Raw genomic sequence first — 8,347 nt, forward strand, 5'->3', positions numbered from 1 at the left:
ATGTTGTTGCAAATGGTAAGTTCCCATTCTTTGTTGTGGCTGAGTAATATTCCAGCGTGTGTGTGTGTGTGTGTGTGTGTGTGTGTGTACACATCACATCTTCTTTATCTGTTCATCTGTGATTGACACTTAGGTTGCTTCTGTATCTTGGCTATTACACATAATGCTGCAATAAACATAGGGGTGCATAGATCTTTTTGAAGTAGTATTTTTGTTTTCTTTTGGTAAATACCCCGTAGTGGAATTATTGAATCATATAATATTTACATTTTTATTTTTTTTTAATGAACCTCCATACTGTTTTCCATGGTGGCTGCACCAATTTACATTCCCACCAGCAGTGCATGAGGGTTCCTTTTTCCCCACATTCTTGCTGACACTTATTATTTTTTGTCTTTTTCTTACTAGCCATTCTGACAGGTGTAAAGTGGTATCTCACTGTGGTTTTGATTTGCATTCCCCTGATGATTAGTGATGTTCAGCATCTTTTCATGTGTCTCTTAGCCATCTATATGTCTTCTTCAGAGAAATGTCTATACAGGTCCTCTGTCCATTTTTTTTCTGCCCATTTTTTAAATTGGGTTGTTTCTTTGGTATTAGATTGTATAGTTCTTTTTTATTTTTTTAAGATTTTATTTATCTGACAGAGCACGAGCACAAGTAGGGGGAGCAGGAGAGGAAGAAGCAGGCTCCACAGGGAGCCCAATGTGGGCTCCATCCCAGGAGGCAGCCGTTTAACTGATTGAGCCACCCAGGTGCCCTGTATAAGTTCTTATACATGTTGGGTATTAAACCCTATGAATATATCATTTGCAAATATCTTCTCCCATTTGGTAGTTTGCCTTTTTGTTTTGTTGATGTTTCTCTTTGCTGTGCAATAGCTTTTTATTTTGGTACTGTCCTAGTAGTTAATTTTTGCTTTTGTTTCCTTTGCCTGGAGGAGATATATCTGGAAAAATGTTACTAAGGCTAATGTCAAAGAGATGACTGCCTCTGTTTTCTTCTAGGGGTTTTATGGTTTCAAGTCTCACATTTAAGTTTTTAATCCATTTTGAATTTGTGTTTGTGTATGGTGTAAGAAAGAGTCTTGTTTTATTCTTTGGCATGTCCAGTTTTCCCAGCACCATTTATTATTACTATTTTTTAAAAAAAATATGANTGTAAGAAAGAGTCTTGTTTTATTCTTTGGCATGTCCAGTTTTCCCAGCACCATTTATTATTACTATTTTTTAAAAAAAATATGAGCNCTATTTTTTTAAAAAAATATGAGCCATTTCTTTTCTTTCTTTCTTTCTTTCTTTCTTTCTTTCTTTCTTTCTTTCTTTCTTTCTTTCTTTCTTCTTTTTTTTTTTTTGAGAGAGAGAGACTGGGGAGGGGCAGAGGGACAGAGAGAATCCCAAACAGCCTCCACTCCTGGTGCGGAGCCTGATGCGGGGCTGGATAGTACAATCCTAAGATCGTGACCTGAGCCAAAATCAAGAGTCAGACACTTAACTGACTGAGCTACCCAGGCACCCCTTCCCAGCACCATTTATGAAAGAGATTATCTTTTCCTCATTGTATATTTTTGCCTCTTTTATTGTAGATTTATTGGACACATAATTTTAGGTTTATTTCTGGACTCTATTCTGTTCCATTGAACTGCGTGTCTATTTTTGTACCAGTACCATAATGTGTTGATTATTATAGCTTTGAAATCTGGGATTGTGGTACTTCCAGCTTTGTTCTTCTTTCTCAAGATTAGCAATGCAGACTTGAGTGATACAATATATAATAGTAGGAATATTCAGCATTTAAGAGGCTGTTTCATATGAGGATATTAGCAAAACATCAGCTGCTTTGAAAGTTTTATAATTCTGTACTAATATCTAGACTCTCATGTTTTAGGCATAAATTTCCATTATGTAATAATAGAATTTTCTTTTCATTATGGAAAACTCCAAAAATAGATTTTCAATATAATTTAATGGGAAAATTTGTACCATCTATTTTTTCTAGGCTAAAAAAGTAAATATTTAAACCTTTGATTTGCTGTAAATTAATAAATTAGATTATGTTGAAACACATTTACTTTTAAGTAATTGAGTAAGGAAATGAAATGAGATTATCTAGGGTATTTAGGGCTCCCAGGTACTTGGCAGAAGCCAAGAGGGAATTAATATCCTAAGTGTGGTGGACAGACTCTAAGGTGGCCCCGCATGATCCCTGTATCCTGGTATTCTGTGTCTGTGTGTGTGTGTGTAGGGGGGGGTGACCTATGATTTGCTAATAATCAATGGAATAGCACAAAGATGGTGGGGTGTATGTGATAATGTGACATGGTTACATTACATCAGATTATGATGCTCATGTTGTTAAGGAATTCTCTTCCTTTATGTTATTCTTTAGAGATTTGTTTATTAGAGAGAGAGAGAGATTGTGCACGTGCGTTTAACCGGGGTTGGGGGGGTGTAGAGAGGATCTCAAATAGACTCCATGCTGAGCACGGAGCCCAGTGTGGGGCTTAGTCTCACAACCCTGAGATCCTGATCTGAGCCAAAACCAAGAGTCCAAGGCTTAACTAACTGAGCCACCCAGGTGCCCCTATTTATTATTATTATTATTATTATTATTATTATTATTATTATTTTAATTCTCCCTTAATTTTATTTTATTTTTTTTTAAAGATTTTATTTATTTATTTGACAGAGATAGAGACAGCCAGCAAGAGAGGGAATGCAAGCAGGGGGAATGGGAGAGGAAGAAGCAGGCTCATAGTGGAGGAGCCTGATGTGGGGCTCGATCCCATAACACTGGGATCACGCCCTGAGCCAAAGGCAGACGATTAACCGCTGTGCCACCCAGGCGCCCCTCTCCCTTAATTTTAAAGAAGCAAGCTGCTATGTTGTGAACAGGACTTCAGAGAGGGCCACATGGCAAACAATTGAGGGTGGCCTTTAGCCAACAGCAAAAAGTAGGCCCCTGGTCCAGTAGTCCTTAGGGAACTGCATGCTGCAATATGTGAGCTTGGAAGTGGATCCCTTCCTAGTAGAACCTCAGTGGAGATCACCGGCTCAGGCTGACACCTTGATTTGGCTTTGTGAGACCCAGGAATAGAAGACCCAGTAGAGGTGTGTTTGGACTCATGACCCACAGAAGCTATGAGATAATAAATGTCTGTTGTTTTAAGATGCTAAATTTGTGGTAATACTGTTATGCAGCAATAGAAAAATTAATGCAGTAGGCCTCAAAATAAATTCTATAAATAGTTTTGCAAGTACCTTGTAGGGCATACAATAAAAAGTAGCCACACCAAAAGACATGAATGAATACCAGCAGAAGCAGAAGCTTCTGTTTAAACAGATCTGCAGGACCTCTAGATATTAGCATTTTCAAACACACACTAAACTTATGAGAGTTTTGACAAAGAATGGAAAATTACATAAACAATATGGAAATACTAGAACTGAAAATTACCATGACCGATATTAGAATCTTGGTGGATGAATTTGACAGCAGAACAGGCACAGCTGAAGAGTTAGTGAATGAGCACAAGTTAGAAGAAAACATCCAGAATGGTCAGAGAGAGACAAAACAATGAAAATACAGAAGAGAAGTTAAGAAACATGGAAGATATGTAAGGTCTAACATAGGAAAGTGGTGTCCCAGAAGGAGAGGAGAAAGAATATTAAACATGCAGTGTTTTAAAAAATAATGATGGAGGGGCGCCTGGGTGGCACAGCGGTTAAGCGTCTGCCTTCGGCTCAGGGCGTGATCCCGGCGTTACGGGATCGAGCCCCACATCAGGCTTCTCCGCTATGAGCCTGCTTCTTCCTCTCCCACTCCCCCTGCTTGTGTTCCCTCTCTCGCTGGCTGTCTCTATCTCTGTCGAATAAATAAATAAAATCTTTAAAAAAAAATAAAAAATAAAATAAAAAATAATGATGGAGAACTTTACAAAATTGATGTATAACATCAAAACAAACTCAAGAGTCTTTACAAACCCCAAACAGGATAAATAAAAAGAAAAACCACATGGAATCACATCACTGTAAAACTACTGATAATCAAAGATGGAAAAAACAGAAAAAAAATCGCATTGAAAAGAACAACAATTAATCTAATAGCTGGCATTATTTCTTTCTTAGATGTTTGATAGAATTCAACAGTGAAGCCATCCAGGCCTGAGGTTTTCTTTGTTGGCAGATTTTAGCTACTAAATAGCTACTAATTCTAGGACTATTCAGGTTGTGTAATTTTTCTAGAGTAAACTTTAGTCATTTGTTGACTATATGTATCTATTGCTGCATAGCCACTTACTTCAGAATTTAACAGCGTAAAAGTAAGCATTATCTCACAGTTTCTGTGGGTCAGGAATTCAGGAGCACTTCACTGGGTTGTTCAGGATCTTTAATGGGGCAAGATGTCGTCTAGGCTTGTAGTCATGAAAGTTCCACTGAGGCTGGAAGATCTGCTTGCAAGGTGGCTTGCTCACATGGCTTTTGGCAGGAGGCTGCAGTTCCTCACTGCTTGTTATCAGGAAGTCTCAATTTAATGCTGGTTGTTGGCAAGAGGCCTCAATTTCCAACCACTTGGGCCTTTCCAAAGAACTGCTTGAGTGTCCCAAAGACTTGGTTTCCTGCCAAGTGAGTGATCCAAGAGAGAGGGCAGAGAGGAAACCACAATGCCTTTTGTGACCAAGTCTCAGAGGCAAACACCATCACTTCTGCCATATTCTATTTATTAAAACAGAACACTAAGCTAAGCCCATACTCAAAGGGAGGGGAATTAGACTCCACCTTTGAAGAGGGAGTTAAAGAATGTTGGATATACTTTAAAACCACCAAAGAGTCTCTCAAGGAATTTACTTCATGTAATTTGTGAAATTCAGGGACATAAGAGTTTTTTGTAATATTCCCTTATTAACGTTTTAATTTTATAGTGAACACATATGTACCTATTATTTAAATTTTACCATTAACATTTAACTCTGCTTGTTTTTTCACATATCTATACATCCCTCTATCTAGGAGTGAGCCACCCACACGCCCCTGATATGTCCACATATTGATTTGCTTTTACAGCATTTCAATTTTTTAGCTCCTGGTTTATACTAGCCCTGAAAGAGAGTTAGAAAAGATTTTTTTTTACAGTCTCATAAGCTGCTTCAAGGGATAGCAGATAGGTCAGTAGGGCAACTGCAGGCAGTTACCAGTGGGATGGAGTAGCTCTGTGAACAGTGTGAGTGGGATGAGAATTTACAGCCACTTCCCTATCCCTATATATGCTCTTTTAGAGAAGATTAGAAATATGTAGGAAATACATAAACAATAATTGACTAAATTCTTTTACCTAATACCCTGTCATTTTGTGCACCCTATTGGTTTCTTTTTTAGGTGGACGATATGATAGTTCTGTTGTAGACAGATTTTTTTGCTGTTCTCTAAAAGGCCTCATGGAATAATCTAGGCCAAAAGTTAAATCTGTCCTTGTTTATGTCCTACAAACTGGTGTCTGTATGATGACTGTTCAAATGGAAACAAAATATTAACATAGATGTTTCCTAACACAGACATTCTTAGTCCCATTGTTTATGGAAAATGTTACTTAGTAAAAAAAAATTAGTTTGTCATATATTTAAATAATAAAATGTCTTTCGTGTATCTAAACAACTAGTGAATTATATTTATTTACAATTAAACTAAATATTGTTTACCTCATAAGATTTTTATAATCAGTGCAAAGTGGAAACCTTCCCCATTCAGATTTTTAAAAAAATTATTTAAAAGATTTACAAGCACGAACTTGGGGCAGTGGGGAAGAGGGAGTGGGAGCGAGAGAGAGCAGCAGACGCCCAACTGAGCACAGAGCCCATTGTAGGGCTCAATCTCACAACACAGATCATGACCTGAACCAAAATCAAGAGTCCGATGCTTATCCCCTCATTCACATTTTTTCTACCATTTAGTCATTTTCTGGATTGTGTTACACACAAAAATCATAACTCTTTTCACAAATTGTTCCAAACATTATTTTATTATCCTCAGTTCAATATGGGAGTATGTTCTTTCAGGGATCTATTAACAACTTAGCCCTTCTCACACTTAAATCTAGAAAATCCTATTGCACAGTTTTGGAGGCTAAAAATCATTCAACAAATATTTTTTTGGCACCTACTATGGGCAAACAAAACAAAAAACCTGTGGAAGTATAGGACTATCTCTTCTAAAGAAAGATGCCCTTCCAAGAATTTACAATTTGAGTGAGGAGGTGGGGCATGTACTTTTATAATTCACAATACCAAAGTATGCTTCATGATGCATCTTGGTAATTTGCATAAGCTAAAAGTACTTAGGTCAAGAAAGGACTAATTGACCACATAGCACAGTGTTTTGCACTCCATCAATTGATTAATTGTAATATAAGAGAAGCTTTATGAAAGATGTCGACTGTGATCCACACCTTAAAAAATGGAAAGGAGGGGCACCTGGCTGGCTGCCAGTAGAGCGTATGGCTCTTGATCTCGGGGTCATGTGTTCAAGCCCCAAGCTGGGCATGGAGATTACTTTTTAAAAAGGGAAAGGATTTGGAGAGATGGGAAGGATAGAGCTTTCCAGATGAAGGGAATCATTTGAACTCAGATGGGAGTGAGCACAGCATATTCATGAGGCAATGATGAGGTGATGAAGTCAAGGGTTTAAATTGGGGAGCAGTGGAATCAGTTTGTAAGTGGGATTTGGCCAATTTATGGACAAGTTTAAACGAAATTCTGTAAGTCTGCCTTTTAATCCATTCATATCAACAAATATTTATTGAGCACCTGTTACGTGCAGACATTGTTCTAAAAATACAGAAATGAATTCGAGATAACAGTATGAAGAGACAAAAATCAGTGCTTTCATGGAGCTTACATTCTACTGGCAGAAATCGCACAATAATCTGATAAATAAGCAAATATATATAATTTTATAGATGGTAATAAGTACTATGGATTAAATAAAGGCAGTAAGAGGGATAGGAAAACGCAGGTGGGGCAGGGAGACAATTTTAAATAGGTTGGTGGAAGAAGGCCTCACTGAGAAGTTGATATTTGAGCAAAAACCTGATGGAGGGGAGTGGGCGGGTCACGTAGCAGTAGCTGCAAAAAGCGATTATAGGCAAAAGAAATAGCCAGTAGTGAGGACAGAAGCAACACTGTTCCCAGTGAGGGTAGAAAACTCAGCTGGGTGTGGGGGTCCAGGAGGCCATTGTAAATAATTTGGCTTTTACTAAATGAGACACAGAATCATTGGAGAGATTTAATCTCTGATTTATGTAAGAGTATCAGTTTCTCTTGGTTTATTTGAGCCACTGCTCTTACTCCCCCCGCCCTCTGCCCCAGTCATAAGAATTGGGTTTCTGTTGCTTGTAGTTGAAAAAGTTTCTGGTTTATTATACTCTGTCTTCTATTAATTTCATCTGGAATTTAGCTTTAACTGTGGCACTAAAAACATATTCTCAATAAACTGCTGTCTTTTAAGTGACCCTTCCCCACAAAGTAGTAGACTAGTTCCTGTTTTGAGTCTTTCATAAATTTTTTGAACAAGTACTCCCAAACAACTGAGAAATTATGTACTCACTTCCACATTTTCAGACTGATATTGAAAACTTTTCATCATAAGTTTAAACATTTGCTAAGCCTGTGATTTCTTTTTGTTTTATTTTATTTATTTTTGGAGAGATAGTTTAAAGATTTTATTTATTTATTTTTGGAGAGATAGAAAGTGTGAGTTGGGGGGGAAGGGCAGAGTGAGAGAATCTCCAGCAGACTCACTAAGCATGGATCCTGACCCGGGCCTCGATCCCATGACCCCAAGATCATGACCTGAGCTGAAATCAAGAGTTGGACACTAAACTGACTGAGCCACCCAGGCGCCCCCCAAGGTTGTGATTTCTAATACACTATATTATAAAGAATGACTTTTTTTTTAAGATTTTATTTTTAAACGATCTCTACACCGAACGTGGGACTCGAACCTACAACCCTGAGATCAAGGTTTGCACTCCACTGACTGAACCAGCCAGGTGATCCAGGGAAGACTTTTTCATAGGAGTTTAAATAACTTTTAAATCTATTTAGTAAAAGCTACCTATAGTTTAATTTGAAACCTACAATCATTCATTTAAGAATACATAAACATAGGATACCTGGCTGTCTCAATCAGTGGAGCATACAACTCTTGATCTTGGGGTTGTGGGTTGGAGTCCCATGTTGAGTGTAGAATTACATAAAATGGTAAAAAGAAAAAAAAAGACATAAATAAATTGTTCCTTAACAGTGTAATTTTTTCCCTTGTTTTATTGAAGTATAATTGACACACGATGTTAC

This window comes from Ailuropoda melanoleuca, chromosome 2, assembly GCF_002007445.2.
Source record: "Ailuropoda melanoleuca isolate Jingjing chromosome 2, ASM200744v2, whole genome shotgun sequence".
Taxonomy (NCBI): domain Eukaryota; kingdom Metazoa; phylum Chordata; class Mammalia; order Carnivora; family Ursidae; genus Ailuropoda; species Ailuropoda melanoleuca.